This window comes from Mytilus californianus, unplaced genomic scaffold (genome assembly GCF_021869535.1).
Source record: "Mytilus californianus isolate M0D057914Y unplaced genomic scaffold, xbMytCali1.0.p SCAF_130, whole genome shotgun sequence".
Lineage (NCBI taxonomy): Eukaryota > Metazoa > Mollusca > Bivalvia > Mytilida > Mytilidae > Mytilus > Mytilus californianus.
Genome location: NW_026262616.1, coordinates 25,001 through 42,700, shown reverse-complemented (window position 1 = coordinate 42,700; position 17,700 = coordinate 25,001). Strand labels below are relative to the sequence as shown.

Below are 17,700 nucleotides of genomic sequence, written 5' to 3'. Positions count from 1 at the left end.
ATCTGACGGAGAAACCTTACTTTTGATGCCCCACCCCCAATTTTTGGTGAGCGGCTGGGGTGCGTTTAGGGCTCAAATTGTATCACTTTCGGCTAACTCTAAAGTGCCGTTAAAAAAATTCCTAACCCTTTTTCGGAACCCCTCAGGGTTAGCGGTAGAGTTTGGTAGCCCATAGCTTAAAATCCCCAAATCCCCGGCTAAGGGTTTTTGGGTGGATATGTATCCAATAGGGGGGCTTAGAGTTAGCCATCAAAACGCCCCAAACCCCCTACCCCTAATCCCAAACCCTGGCCCACTACCGCAGACATGTAGCCACCACCATCATGATCATAATTAGGGTTAGGGTTAGGGTTAGGGTTAGGGTTAGGGTTAGGGTTAGGGTTAGGGTTAGGGTTAGGGTTAGGGTTAGGGTTAGGGTTAGGGTTAGGGTTAGGGGGTTTTTACTAGACTGCAACTGAGTTGCACTAAGGGAGATAATTTGTTTTTAGTACAGACTTCGCTGATATGAAATGAATCCAGAAAATAAAATTCCAATGACTTTGTTGTATTTGCGCATGTGCCTGAATTTTGATGGAATAATGGCGACATGATTTGTAAGCTGCATGACGTCATAGGACGTAACGAAAATATTAGAAATTACATACATACATACGTACATACATATATACATACATACATACATACATACATACATACATACTTACAAACATACATGCATACATACATACATACATACATGCGCAGAGCGACCAACGCATATACAGAGGAGATGATAATGCGCATTCATGTTAGTTGCATAATATATGGTATAAATATATGTAAACAAAAAGCAGAGCTACATTCTAAAATGGTTTATAAGATGTATGTGCACTATACATTTATGAGGTCTGGAGGACATATGGTGGGGTGGTGGTACATTCAAGGCAGGCGGTGCATACAAAGATGCAGTAATTAAGAAGTGGGATGTACAGAGCCACCATTTTGAAAGCGTTAATGATATCTTTTCATACTGTATATTCTTTAGGTCTGGAGGACATTGTGTAGTGATGGAGTTACACAGAGTTACTGCTTATGCGCATTCATATCATTTGGTTAATATGAAGTGTATATATGCTTTAAACGATCTAAGTCAGGTATGAACATTGGATCGAAATTTTTACTTTTTTTATTGATGTGTTCATGTGTTTGTGAAAACCAGAGTGAAACCAGATTTGTTAGCTGCATGACATTGAACGACGTAAAATAGTTTTTGGAACCTACACACATACTAACATATATGCATATAGATATTGATTATAACTTGGCATTTTTCATATCAGACCTCTTATCAGCCTTAGGTCATGATATCAGCCTGACACCCGGATGGACTGATAGGGGGTCTGATATGAGAAATGACATGTTGTTCTTTTTATCATATACGTCAACAGAAGACAAACAGACAAAGACTATTCTTAAAATGCTTTTGTTGTAATATACGTTTGCATTTTTTAATAATATACTTTCCTGATACCTAATATTTTCTTTTTGTTCAACTTTGTTATGTTTTACACACAAAAACGTACCATGGAGGTATATTTACCGGAATTTGCCGAATGACGTCAAATTGTCATGCGATACGTTACAGCAACGCATGCGATTATAAGCGGAAGCAGTTGTTTCAAAACGGAAGCAGTTTATATAAACAGTAGGCAGTTGATAACAAAAGTCATATCACACGGGTAAGGCAATTCTTCAAATTTGATGAATAAATATATGAACAAATTAGTCTTATCATGGGGAACACTTATACCATTATTTGTTATAAGTATATGATAAACATACATACATGCATATAAAATGCACACATACAAATAAATGCATACACATAAACATAAAAACATACAAACAAACAAACATACAAACATACAAACATATATACATACATGCACACAGTCAGGAATTCGTGAAAACCCTGTGAGACGCAAAATCTAGTGTAATCTTATGATGCCATCAAAAGGAAAGATTGGATATTGTCATCTCGATCCTACTTATGATCATCGCCTAATGTTTTTATTGTATAGAATGCTAGTAGTTATATTATGCGTAATTATGAGCCAATCATCCCTTTCAAAATAGTGATCTCTTATCCTTCATACCACACACGGGCTTGCGGACTGGATATCGGTGTTAACGTTGCGATGGCTGCAATGTGAAAATTTGTAAAGCAGGAAAGGTCATAGAAGATCATATCACCAATATTTGCAGGGATATTGACTTCCGGTTATTGAGTTTCACTCCTCGAAAAAAGTTGATTTCGTTCGTCCAAAAAATATCTTCCTACACATTTAGACCCCAAAAAAACACGTGTTGTTAACATTGCAACTAGTGCTCATCTTTAAGGTATATTTACTAAAGTAACACGTCTTCGCAAACGTGTATTTGTTTAGCTATGTTTTGCAACAGAAACAAGAAACCAACTCATTTTCATTTTATTCTTCTTTAGATAGACTGGTAGGGTAAGAATAAAAAAAAAAAAGTTTGCCTTGTCATTGTACAACAAACGATAACTAAGGTAACAGGCATGTAGCAGGGACCCTAAGCGTTGTATGAGCCATAATATACCCCTATAGCATGTCCTGCTAGGTTTTTACGATGAAAAGATTCATGCTGATATGGTCAATACAAGCGGTTGGTGATCCTTATCATCGATATATTAACGTAAACAGACGACACATCCAATTATCAGATTTCCTTATTTATGAAATACCTCATTGGTTTGCCTATGTGTTGATTGGTAAATATTATACCTGTAATGGGTAACTGGCCACAAAGTGATTGTCTTGCCTTTTGGATATGATATTTGTATTTCCTTTCTTAGGAAAAGGCCGGGATGCTTCAGACTATACTATCAGTATTCAGCCGACACCGGTGCAATGATAGTGACACATCTTTTAGAACTATAACACACTCCGTTAAGTCTGTATTGAAAAATATCCAAGGTCAGTATGGTAAATACTAGCGGTTGGCTGCCCGATTAAGGGGAAGGGGTGAAATATAGATTTGTTTTTTTGTCATACCATTGTACAACTAACAATAACTAATGACAAAGACAGGTAGCCGGGAAACTTGGGCTTGTAATGAACTCTGATATACTTATATTACATGCCTAAGGGGTGAAATGGGTGTATTATTCCCTGTATATGCTTACAGGATGATTTTCTGGACTTTGGGGTTACTTCATCGTGTTTTCCTGCCTTGTGATGGTAGTTGAATCTTTTGTAAAAAAAACTTTATATAGTTAGCCAAGGTCTGAGGGACTGTATTTGCACCTTGTTTTATTCAAAATAGGCTCGGCTTGATCTGTATGGTATAGATCCGGCATCGGTTATGACAATATTTGCGGTTGGATAGCAGACATCCAAACATGGGTCGAATTAATAGCTTTATTGTCTTATGCTCGTACAAGTATTGACAACTAAGGAAGTATGTAGGCAACATGAACCTTATCAGCGTTCGTATGAGCTATTATATACCCATATAAAATGGCCGACGTGGTATATATAGTGAAAAGATTCGGGGTCGGTATTGTCATTGTTTGCGGCTGGGTACTCGATTTAGTTCTTGGTGTAGAAATGAAATGATGTCTTGCTTTACGATTGTAAAACTTATGGTTACTAGGATTCAGGCAGGCAATTTGGACCGTTGGCGTTGTAAAGATATTTAATATACTGATAAGCCATGTCCGCGGGGTGCTCGAGGAATGATATAAACCCTTATTGGTTGTTGCTTATATAATAATTTTCTTGGCTTTGGTATTGTTTCATCGTAATTTTCTGTCTTAACACGAGACGAAGAACTTCTGAAACTGATTTTACTAGCTAGAACGACCTTTGCCATGATATTTACACCTTGTTTGAACCTATAACAAAATAAACTTAGTCTATAGGGTTAAAAGGTCCTGGGTCAATATGTGAAATACTAGCGTTTTGCACCTAGATATAAGGGTAGCAGTCGAAAAAATAGTGTTTTGCCTTACGATCGTCCAAATAATGGATATAGGAAGGTAACCGGGTACCTTAGCTTTATAATAAGCAATAGCATACATTTTTGGCATCCCTGCGTGATGCTCACAGAATATCAAACTCTTTTGGGTAATTTGCCATAGGGTGATTTTCTGGCTATTGAAGTTGGTTTATCGTTTTTTTCTGGCTTATCACTGGTCAAGTACTTTGGGAAGCCTTTGAATACTAGTCATGGCCTTTGGAATTTCATTTGCAAGGGGTAATTTTAAGATAAGGTTACTGTTCAGGTTAAGATATTAAGTTATTGTTTAACCTTAACGTTGATTGATGGTTAGTTGGTTTGTTGACAATTCATATTTAAGGTACAGGTAAATTCAAGGTTAAAAAATTAAGTTCTGGTTAAGGTTAAGATAAGATTGAAGGTGATTTTTAACCTTAATGTTCATAGATGGTTAATTGGTAGTTGAAAATTCAGATGAAAGGTTGCGGTAGCCTTGAGGTTAATTAAATGATAGATAAGGTTAAGGTGTAGGTTAAGGTTAAGGTTAATGTAAAAGTTAAGATTATAGTTGAAGTTAAAATTTAGTTTAAGGTTAAATTGAAGGTTTGTCCGAACCCCGCTGAAGGATGATTGGTAGTTGAAAATTTAGATTAACGATTGAAATTGAGTTTTAAGATTGAGGAAGCCTTTAAGTGAATTGAAGGTTACAAAATGTCAAAGTTTCAGTTAAGTTTATTGTTTAAGTAAAGGTTAAGGTATGTTTTAACCTCATGATTTATTGAGGATTCATTAATAGTTATAAATTCAGATTAAAGGTGGAAGTACCCTTATGTGAACTATTATTGGTCTGTTGGCGTTTTTCTTATTTTGCCATATCGTTTTCAATTCAATTTCGATCTATTAGTTTGGCTGTCCCTCTGATATCGTTCGTCTCTCTTTTTTAAGGTTAATTGAAGATAAAAAAGAGTTAAGGTTTAGGTTAACAATAATGGTAATGTTAAGCTTAAGGTAAAGGTTAAAGTGAAGGTATGTTTTAACCTTAATGTTCATAGTTGAGGTAGCCTTAATGTTAACCACATACCACATCTTCTTATATCTATTAATGTTAATTCAAGGTTAGAGAAAGTGAAAGTTTATGTTTAGGTTAAGGTTAAGGTTAAAGGTAAGGAAAAGGTTAAGGTTAATGTCAATTTTAGGGTATATCATAGTAGTTTAATTTTAAGGTTGATTGAAGGACAATTTTTGTACGGTAAAGGGTTAGGGTTGTGAATAAGGTCAAAGGTAAACATTATGGTTACAGTTAAGTTTAAGACAAGATTAAGCTTGAAATCAAAATTTCATCTTTGCGCATGTACACCTGGTAAGGGTGCGTGTGCAAACTGTCGAATTATAGGAAGTTATTAGTAGAAAGAACACTTCTATATATTTTGTGTTATGGATTATAAATTAGTTAAACCAGGTAAGTAACATTCGTATGTCTTACTAATGGATATCAAATTAGTAGACGCAGGCATTTGGTATTTTTATTCACAAATTGAGACCAAATTTTGTATGAAAATGTTTTGTTTTAAACACTTTTCAGTCGACATTCCGGATAAATAGGGCAAGTTCTCTGTGCCAACGAAAGATATTATTATTTAACTAACTCCGAATTAGCCGACTTTTTGCTTGAGCATAGATAGATTGTCTGGTCTCTGTGGGTGTTCTACATTACCCGAATTGAATGTAGTTATCATTATTTTAAAGAATTCTGTACAACGCTTATCAACGCTAAATTCTGTACTATTTTTTTGTGTATTCGTCTATTTAGTTTAGGCATGGCGTTGTCAGTTTGTTTTCAGTTGATACCCTTTGGTATCTTTCGTCCTTCTTTTATCAGAAATGTGAAACTCGGAGTGTCAATTTTTGAAATTAAGATACAAGTATTATGTACACGATGTATACACCTTGGCAATGAATGTATCAAACTTAAATAACAGGCGTAATAATATAATAATATATGTTAAGAGTCCAAGCACCGTGACGACTATCTAAAATGTCTTATTTATACAACTTGAATGAGTGCATTAATGGAATAATTCTGAAATTTGTAGATTTGCGAAGATCAAATAGAAGAATATTAAAAATTGAAGATTACATAAATAGTAAATCAGATCGAGAAGGGTTTTTGGTAAGAAAGATTGACGACATAAAAGGTAAATACTAGTTATTCTGTTTATTTAGAACTTATGCGTAAACTGTTTTGTTTTTTCAGTGTGTTAATATGTTGTTTCATTGTAATACCTGGATAGGTGTTTTAGAAAAGTTTACTTACGAATGATTTTTGTATCTTCAATCTATCTTCATTTGCGGTACCTTTTACAAGCATGCATTGTATTTCAAGTTTTGTTTTCTCAATTTGGTCTTTAAAAAAAGGTTATTTTTTTATTTTAATATGCATTAAATTCATAAACATGCGGTGAATATTTTTTTCTTCATACTTTGTTAAAAATTTTGAAAACAATAAATTTCAAATTATACATGTTCACTAGTATTAGTATTTAAGTATTTGTGATGAAAATATTTTCTAAAATGGTTTCTTTTTCGAATAAAATATAGTTTACTAACAACATATTTATTAATATTATATTTTACTTAATCAATCAATCATCGTTATGTAGTTTAAAATGTTTTGAGCTGTTTGATGTTTATATTTGTCGTTTAACTTTATAAAAGGAAGAGGTGTGTTTACGACAAAACAGTTTGAAAAAGGCGAGTTTATGTTCGAATATCGCGGAAATTTAACAACAGTTGATCCAGGCTTCAACGAGTACGCATTCGAGTTTATTTGGAATTCAAGAAAATGTTGGTAAGTTTAAAACTTTTTATGCTAGATGAAAAATGTTTTTTTTTCTTGTCGACTTCAAAACCATATAGTAGCGGTTAAAACACGTAAATGACATACGGGTGGTATGGGCGTATTTCGCCATCTTGGATTGTAAAAAATCAGTGAACCTAATGTCTAGTTTCTATTAATTAAGTTAACAAAATTTGATGCAAAAATGCAGATAACTAAATGTGAACTGTTATTTGAAAAAAAAACCGTTTTTAAGATAATGATTATAAGTATTAACACTTTCGCAAGTGTAGATTAATTTTGGTTTAACAAATGCCATTTGAATGGAAGGTAACTCTGGAAAAAGTGCACTTTTCTGAAGGAATCTACATGGAATTTTCCTATTTCGTATTTTAGCCGAAAAAAAACGTACGGTGACTTTATCCCTTCTTTTGATATTCTCAAATCATTGTCTTGATGCTATCTTTTTGTGTTTTATTTAACAATTCTATCAAGTAGTGTAGCTTCTAATTGCATACTGATGTTATTACCCGTATACGCCATACACAATGTGCCACAACCTGTAGCTTGATAAATTGCACGGTGACCTATCGTTTTTAGTATAGTTTGGAACAGATATTAATATACAATAGGTTTTGGCAAAGTGAGCGAATTTTATCCTTTCATTTTAGACTCCCATACCACCTTAAGGAATTCAATACGTTGTTTTTTTTTCTGATTATTCATTTTTTTGAATTTTGGTAATCATGCAATTGCAAAAATCTTCGATATTTCAATTGCAATTATCTGCCCCTTTCTATCACACAATTTCTTTTTCCGTATAGAGTCGACTTTATAAATGATCCTTTTTAGTAAAATAGAAAAAAATATATTGCTCCAGATCTTTTATATTAATATCACGCTATTTAGATATATTTCTTTAAGTTGATTTATAACTCATCATTTATCAAAATCAAGGATACCAGAAATAAAACCAGTTCTGGCCTGATTCCTACATTGATGTATATTAATATATCGAAAATGACCTCAAACCTTTCACCGACTGTTAATTATCACTGATCAATAACTTTTTTGTTTACCTTTAACTTACAGCAAACTTCAAACTGAACTTTTACCTATAATCTTAACATTTACTATTGACGTTAACCCTCACATTTACTTCTAACCTTAATCTGTAACCTTAACAGTTAATTTTAACCTTAATCTTTAACCTTTCCAGTTACTTGTAACATTAATCTTTAACCTTATCATTAGACCATAACCTTAAATCCTATAGCTTTTACCATTCACTAGAATCCTTACCTTAAATAATTTGATACCTTCGTATCAGTAAGCTAAAGTTTAACAGTAAGTTGTTCTTTCCATCTAGGATCGATGCATCTAATGACGACAAATCCTTGGGAAGGCTCGTAAACGATGACGAGAATGATAGTAACTCTATTGTTAAGAGAATAATTGTCGGTGGTCTTCCCCATCTTTGTTTCTTTGCTACAAGAACAATCAGCGAAGGTGAAGAAGTAACATTCACATATTTTCAAGGAGAATATGACCAGTTTCCTTGGCGGTTAAAGGTAAGTATTTTGTACTTCAGGATTTGTTAATGACACAATTTGTGAATGCATACAGATAGCGAGTCTTGTTCAAGTTTAAAGGTTAAAATTTAAGGTTAAGGTGATGGTTTTATTAAAAGGTTAAGATAAAATCCAAAAGTTAAGGTTATAATGAATGTAGGTAAAGGTTGCTGTTGACATTCAAATTATGTATGCGCATGTGCAGTTAACAGAACGCTTCTGTTAAAGGTTAGTTGATCGTCGGATAAGTGTTTTTCTTGTGATTGAATTATAATACCATTGTGGAGAAATTTTCATGAAAGGTAAGCATTTACTCCTTTATATCAGAATCATTCTAAGAATTGTTTAAAAAGACGCCTTTGTCCATTGATTTGATTAAGCACACATAGTAAATCTTATGAAAACTAAAGGTTAATCCTTGAAGTTTAATTTACGAAAACATTATATTATAGTTAATGTTAAACTTTTATCATTTCTGAAACCAATACTTCAGTATACATTTACATATCAATATCATAGCGTGGTCAATTATCACACTTATATTCATAAAAACACTTTTCGTAAATAAAAAAAGAAGATGTGGTATGATTATTAATGAGACAACTCTCCACTGCAGACCAAAATGAAACAGTAATTAACAACTATAGGTCACCGTACGGCTTTCGACAATGAGCAAAACCGATACCGCGTAGTACGCTATACAAGACCCCGAAATGACAATGTAAAACAATTCAAACGTGAAAACTAACGGTCTTATATATGTACAAAAAGTATACGAAAATCAAATATGTAACACAGCAACAAACGACAACCACTGAATTACAGGCTCTTGACTTAGGACAGGCACTTACATACAGAATGGGGTGGGGTTAAACATGTTAGCAGGATCCCATTCCTCCCCCGAACCTGGGACAGTGGTTTTAAAGTACAACATATGAAAAACCTATACAAATCAGTTAAAATAGGCATAAATCATCAGATGAACAAAAATACAAGTGGACTACAACACCGCACTAGAAACTTTTTTCTCTCTTTACATGAATGATAAGTTAGGAGTGACACAATTTCCCTAACTTGCTCTCACCCTTACTCCTTATTTTGTCTCATATCGGTCTGTTGTATACAATTTGACAATTAATCTTTAGAAATAACCGAAATTCCCTTCATATGTCGAAATTTAATAACCGTGACAAATAATAACTTATTTTTTTTGTAAAAAAATGGTCTGTTGTACATTACTTGCAACCTTGGATGTTACTGTTTGTCGTGAATGTTTGACTGATCCATGAGTAGTCGTTGCTCGGTGACCTATATAATTCGTCAGATAAGCCAAATAAGCTATGTGAGAGTTACCGTGACAACGGTCAGCGATCGATCAGTAGATTTATCTTATGGACGATTCTGACGGATACGTATATGTTTAAAATTCTTATGTAAACCGAACTCCACAGTGTTTACATTCGATAAACACTGACCTCCACGAAGACACCTTTATTCGTTTAGTTGTAATAAACTTAGTTGCAATAACAAATAAAAAAAAATAAATATGAATTACTTTTCACACATCATGTGTATATCTTCATATTCTTTAATTTAAATTTTAGCTAAAAAATTAAATAAGTGCAGACTAACGATATGCTTATGTACCACTCATAAGCGATAAAATGTTATCATTTAAAATATGTACTATATCTAGCAATTCATGTCACTAGATGATAAAAGTAAAAATAGTATAACATTAAAGAAGCTCAGAGCTTTGTTTGTCTTGATTAAAAGTGTTGTTTTAACTATTGTTTTGAATTACTTTAATTTCTTCATTTGATAAAAAGTAATGTAATCTTATTTATAATTATGTATTGTAATGTTCTCGAGATAAGTGTTTTCTTTGAATTAAAAGATAATCAGAAATAAAAAAAAATAAAAAATTTTGTTTTTGTAGAATAAGAATGCAGTTATTGCTTTATTTTAATACAAATTATAAACTGTCAAAAGATTTCAATACTTTTTCTACATCAGGATTGGTTGTTCTTCAGAAAAAAATAGACTGAATATTATGGAAATGCTACACAATTTAATGCAAATATTTCATCTCATATTTGAAATGATTCAACATCAATTGCAAATAGTCTTTAAAATGTCTTTTGATAAGTAATTCTGTATAAGATTTGATTTTTTGAAGGATACATATGTCAAACTTTTGTTTTATTGGATCAAGAATGCAATCATTTCTGCCTTTTCAATGGAAATTATTGACTGCCATTGGATTTTTGTACTTTTAACAGTTTTGGATTGGTTGTTTTTTTCATAAAATTAAAAGATTATCAAAGAAAATATACTAAAATGGTGTTTGCATTGTTCAAATTAACCAAATTATTCTTCTTTTGATAAAAAATGATGCCATTTTATTTGGAATTAGTTATTTCAAAAGCATTTATATAAGTCTTATTTACGAATTTAGATCTCATCAGAATTAAAATACTCAAAGTTTGGTTTTTGTTGAAAAAGAATGCAGTTATTGCTTTATTTAAATACTTATTATAAACTGCCATAAAATTTCAGTACTTTTTGAACATCAGGATTGGTTGTTTTTCATTAAATAGGCTGAATTTAAGGGAAAAGATACTAAATTTTTGTACGTGTTGCCTTAAATGCAAATATTTCTTCTCATTTTTCAAATAATGCAACTTTAATTGCAATCAGCCTTTAAATATGCCTGTTGATAAGTTATTTTGAATGAAATGTTATTTTTTGAAGGATAGATATGCTTAAATTTTTGTTTTTGTTGAACAAGAATGCAATCATTTTTTTCATTTTCATGGAAACTTTTGACCACCATTGGATTTTTGTACTATATATTGTTTAGGATTGGTTGATTTTTCATAAAATTTAAAGAATATCAGAGAAAATATACTAAAATATTGCTTGCATTGTTCAAATTTATCAAAACTATTCTTCTTTTGATAAAAAATTATGCTATTTTATTTGGAATTAGTTATTTCAAAAGCCTTCATATAAGTCTTATGTGAGAACTTAGATCTCATCAGAATTAAAATACTCAAAGTTTGGTTTTTGTTGAAAGAGAATGCAGTTATTGCTTTATTGTAATACACATTATAAACTGCCATAAGATTTCAGTACTTTTTGAACATCAGGATTGGTTGTTTTTCATTAAATAGGCTGAATTTAAGGGAAAAGATACTAAATTTTTGTACGTGTTGCCTTAAATGCAAATATTTCTTCTCATTTTTCAAATAATGCAACTTTAATTGCAATCAGCCTTTAAATATGCCTGTTGATAAGTTATTTTGAATGAAATGTTATTTTTTGAAGGATAGATATGCTTAAATTTTTGTTTTTGTTGAACAAGAATGCAATCATTTTTTTCATTTTCATGGAAACTTTTGACCACCATTGGATTTTTGTACTATATATTGTTTAGGATTGGTTGATTTTTCATAAAATTTAAAGAATATCAGAGAAAATATACTAAAATATTGCTTGCATTGTTCAAATTTATCAAAACTATTCTTTTTTTGATAAAAAATTATGCTATTTTATTTGGAATTAGTTATTTCAAAAGCCTTCATATAAGTCTTATGTGAGAACTTAGATCTCATCAGAATTAAAATACTCAAAGTTTGGTTTTTGTTGAAAGAGAATGCAGTTATTGCTTTATTGTAATACACATTATAAACTGCCATAAGATTTCAGTACTTTTTGAACATCAGGATTGGTTGTTTTTCATTAAATAGGCTGAATTTAAGGGAAAAGACACTAAATTTGTGTACGCGTTGCCTAAAATGCAAATATTTCTTCTCATTTTTCAAATAATGCAACTTTAATTGCAATCAGCCTTTAAATATGCCTTCTGATAAGTTATTTTGAATAAAATGTTAGTTTTTGAAGGATAGATATGCTGAAACTTTTGTTTTTGTTGAACAAGAATGCAATCATTTCTTCATTTTCATGGAAACTATTGACCACCATTGGATTTTTGTACTTTATATTGTTAAAGTATGGTCGATTTTTCATAAAATTAAAAGAATATCAGAGAAAATATACTTAAATGTTGTTTGCATCGTTCAAATTTACCAAAATTATTCTTCTTTTGATAAAAAATGATGCTATTTTATTTGGAATTAGTTATTTTAAAAGCCTTCATATAAGTCTTCTTTAAGAACTTAGATCTCATCAGAATTAAAATACTCAAAGTTTGGTTTTTGTTGAAAAAGAATGCAGTTATTGCTTTATTTAAATACTTATTATAAACTGCCATAAGATTTCAGTACTTTTTGAACATCAGGATTGGTTGTTTTTCATTAAATAGGCTGAATTTAAGGGAAAAGACACTAAATTTGTGTACGCGTTGCCTAAAATGCAAATATTTCTTCTAATTTTAAAAATAATACAACTTTAATTGCAATCAGCCTTTAAATATGCCTGTTGATAAGTTATAGTTCTTTTGAATAAAATGTTATTTTTTGAAGGATAGATATGCTTAAATTTTTGTTTTTGTTGAACAAGAATGCAATCATTTCTTCATTTTCATGGAAACTATTGACCACCATTGGATTTTTGTACTATATATTGTTTAGGATTGGTTAATTTTTCATAAAATTTAAAGAATATCAGAGAAAATATACTAAAATATTGCTTGCATTGTTCAAATTTACCAAAACTATTCTTCTTTTGATAAAAAATTATCCTATTTTATTTGGAATTAGTTATTTCAAAAGCCTTCATATAAGTCTTATGTGAGAACTTAGATCTCATCAGAATTAAAATACTCAAAGTCTGGTTTTTGTTGAAAAAGAATGCAGTTATTGCTTTATTGTAATACACATTATAAACTGCCATAAGATTTCAGTACTTTTTGAACATCAGGATTGGTTGTTTTTCATTAAATAGGCTGAATTTAAGGGAAAAGACACTAAATTTGTGTACGTGTTGCCTAAAATGCAAATATTTCTTCTCATTTTTCGAATAATGCAACTTTAATTGCAATCAGCCTTTAAATATGCCTTCTGATAAGTTATTTTGAATAAAATGTTAATTTTTGAAGGATAGTTATGCTTAAACTTTTGTTTTTGTTGAACAAGAATGCAATCATTTCTTCATTTTCATGGAAACTATTGACCACCATTGGATTTTTGTACTTTATATTGTTTAAGTATGGTTGATTTTTCATAAAATTAAAAGAATATCAGAGAAAATATACTTAAATGTTGTTTGCATCGTTCAAATTTACCAAAACTATTCTTCTTTTGATAAAAAATGATGCTATTTTATTTGGAATTAGTTATTTTAAAAGCCTTCATATAAGTCTTCTTTAAGAACTTAGATCTCATCAGAATTAAAATACTCAAAGTTTGGTTTTTGTTGAAAAAGAATGCAGTTATTGCTTTATTTAAATACTTATTATAAACTGCCATAAGATTTCAGTACTTTTTGAACATCAGGATTGGTTGTTTTTCATTAAATAGGCTGAATTTAAGGGAAAAGACACTAAATTTGTGTACGCGTTGCCTAAAATGCAAACATTTCTTCTCATTTTTCAAATAATACAACTTTAATTGCAATCAGCCTTTAAATATGCCTGTTGATAAGTTATAGTTCTTTTGAATAAAATGTTATTTTTTGAAGGATAGATATGCTTAAATTTTTGTTTTTGTTGAACAAGAATGCAATCGTTTCTTCATTTTCATGGAAACTATTGACCACCATTGGATTTTTGTACTATATATTGTTTAGGATTGGTTAATTTTTCATAAAATTTAAAGAATATCAAAGAAAATATACTAAAATATTGCATGCATTGTTCAAATTTACCAAAACTATTCTTCTTTTGATAAAAAATGATGCTATTTTATTTGGAATTAGTTATTTCAAAAGCCTTCATATAAGTCTTATGTAAGAACTTAGATCTCATCAGAATTAAAATACTCAAAGTTTGGTTTTTGTTGAAAAAGAATGCAGTTATTGCTTTATTTTAATACACATTATAAACTGCCATAAGATTTCAGTACTTTTTGAACATCAGGATTGGTTGTTTTTCATTAAATAGGCTGAATTTAAGGGAAAAGACACTAAATTTTTGTACGTGTTGCCTAAAATGCAAATATTTCTTCTCATTTTTCAAATAATGCAACTTTAATTGCAATCAGCCTTTAAATAAGCCTTTTGATAAGTTATTTTGAATAAAATGTGAATTTTTGAAGGATAGATATGCTTAAATTTTTGTTTTTGTTGAACAAGAATGCAATCATTTTTTCATTTTAATGGAAACTATTGACCACCATTGGATTTTTGTACTTTATATTGTTAAGGATTGGTTGATTTTTCATAAAATTAAAAGAATATCAGAGAAAATATACTTAAATGTTGTTTGCATTGTTCAAATTTACTAAAATTATTCTTCTTTTGATAAAAAATGATGCTATTTTATTTGGAATTAGTTATTCTAAAAGCCTTCATATAAGTCTTCTTTAAGAATTTAGATCTCATCAGAATTAAAATACTCCAAGTTTGGTTTTTGCTGAAAAACAATGCAGTTATTGCTTTATTTTAATACACATTATAAACTGCCATAAGATTTAATTACTTTTTGCACATCAGGATTGGTTGTTTTTCATTAAATAGGCTGAATTTAAAGGAAAAGATACTAAATTTTTTTATGCGTTGCCTAAAATGCAAATATTTCTTCTAATTTTAAAAATAATGCAATTTTAATTGCAATCAGCCTTTAAGATACTTTTTATTATTTTTTGTATAAAATGTTAATTTTGGAAGGATAGTTATGCTTAAACTTTTGTTTTTGTTGAACAAGAATGCAATCACTTCTTTATTTTCATGAAAAACTATTGACCACTATTGGATTTTTGCACTTTATTTTGTTTAGGATTGGTTGTTTTTTCATAAAATTAAAAGAATATCAGAGAAAATATACTACAATGTTGTTTGCATTGTGTAAATTTTGAAAAACAAAATATGCTTTATTATTTGGAATTAGTTATTTCAAAAGCCTTTATATAAGTCGCTTAAAGAATTTAGATATAATCAGAATTAAAATACTTAAGGTTTGGTTTTTGTTGAAAAAGAATTCAGTTATTGCTTTATTTGCAAGAATGCAGTTATTGTTAATACAAATCAGAAGCCAACATAAGATTTCAGTTTTTATTTGTACTTCAGGATTGTTTTTTTTTTTTCATAAAATATGCTCAATTGCAATCATTCTTTATAAATGTCTTTTGATAATTAATTTTGAATAAAATGAAAACAATTGAAGGATACATATGCATAAACTTTTGTTTTTGTTAAATAAGAATGCAATTATTTCTTTATTTTAATCAAAATCATTGATCACCATTGTATTGTTGTACTTAACGAAGTTAATGATTATTTATTTTTAAATACGGTTAAAGAATATCAGAAAAAAATATAAAAAATGTTGTTCGCATTGTTTAAAATTACAAATATATCTTATTTTATTGAAGTAAATGCAGCAATTATACTTGTAATTTGTTATTTTAATGGTGTCAATTAAGATAATTTTTTTGAAATGAGTTTTAAGATTATAAGGATACAAAACTTTAATAATTGAAAAATGTTACACCAAAATTTTCAGGAACGGCTTATTTCATTCATTTTCCATAGTATTTTCGGAAAATAATAAAATAAAATCGCGAAAGAAACACCGTTTTAGAACTGTCCGGGATTGAAATATATAACCTAATTTAATTAAGTTTAAAACTAATTGGTTGTAAATCAAATGACCATCAGTTCTTAAACTTTATAGGATTAAACTTTTATCGACACTGATGTAATCAGAAGAAACTTCCTACTTTGTTCAAGTTTTACAACCTCCAAAAATTATAAATTGTGTTTGAATTTATCAATCTCCACAATTAATAACTGTTTATAACCATAAATCTTTAAATAAATGGCTTTTAATGTCAATGATGTGTTAGCTGAAATTCCCATTAGATACTTCTGAAGATATAACAGGTAGGCCGATAAAAAACTGGCTAGCATGTCATATCAACGACGATAAATTAGTAGTACCTCCCATAGGCTCAATGTTATGCAGTTCATTCTAGTTTTGAAATTCAGAGTGCTTGGACGTATTTTCTGTTACTTCTCGTTCGAAAGGTATTACTGATCTTCATGAAAACATTGACTTGATAATAACTTGTGTGAAATTATTTGGTGCGTCTTTTGAATACATATTCCTCTTGGTTTTATACAGGAAGGAAAAACAGATGAAATAAGACCTGTGGTAAGTAATGTTATGCTATTACTAAAACAATATGTAAATATAATTAAACGTCAGTTCAAAAACATTTTTTTTCTAAACCGTCAGCTTGCAAAAAGTTGTAAGCCATGTCTTTTTCTGTGTTTTCGTGCAAAAATAATTGTTAAGCTTATATCTCCAGCTTTGTTTTAGTTGTTGCCAAATTGCAAAGAAAAAAAGTAAAACATTTGTAAAGACTTAAAAGGTCAGCCTATCAAAAATTGAAAAAAAAACTTACACCAACCATGACGAAACTGTAGCTCCTCTCGTAGGCTAAATGTTAAACTTTTCATTATAGATTGAGAATTCAGATTGTTTGGACGCATTTCTGTTCCTTCTTTTTCGGAAGACAGTAGTGATTTTAATGTTATAACTCCTCATATTAAGTAAACATTTTTATTCGTATTTTGATTATATATTCCTCTTGGATTTATACAGAAAGGGAATACAGAAGAAGAAAGACCAGTGGTAAATAACGTCTTAATATATATAAAAAAATTACGGGTATCAACATTAAACACCAGTTCTAAAAGACCCTTACATTGTCAATTGCCGAAATTTGCTTAAAATTGTAAGACTTGTCCTTTTCTGGCGTTTTTGTGCAAACATGATTGTTAAAAGTAAAGAATAAATTAAACCTTAATTGAAGAGCCACCATTTAGTCTACATCGCCAGTCTTTTGTCGTTGCTGTTAGTAACTTGCTATTATCAAAAGAAACAGGAAATAATAGTAAACGTCAGTTAAAATAAAAACTTATTTTAATTTCTGTAGATTTGCCTCAATTTGTAAAGCATGTTTTTATTTAAGTTTTGGGTAAAACATATTGTTAAAAGTAAAGAATAAATCAAATCAATGTTGAAGAGCAATCATTTAACTTATATCCCCAGTTTCTGTATTGTTGCTATATTTAGAATAAAAAAAAAAACAGAATCGTATACTTCTGAAAAGAAATAAAGGTTAGGGTTAGGGTTAGGGTTAGGGTTAGGGTTAGGGTTAGGGT

At 30.1% G+C, this 17,700-nt stretch overlaps 1 long non-coding RNA gene across 1 annotated transcript; it reads left to right on the top strand.

The window, feature by feature from the left end:
* Positions 1-8,212: 8,212 nt before the first annotated feature.
* Positions 8,213-17,167, top strand: LOC127723965 (uncharacterized). Its single transcript, XR_007992285.1, has 3 exons — positions 8,213-8,409; positions 16,655-16,684; positions 17,138-17,167. It is a non-coding gene; the product is annotated as an uncharacterized LOC127723965 (long non-coding RNA).
* The last annotated feature ends 533 nt before the right edge of the window (positions 17,168-17,700 follow it).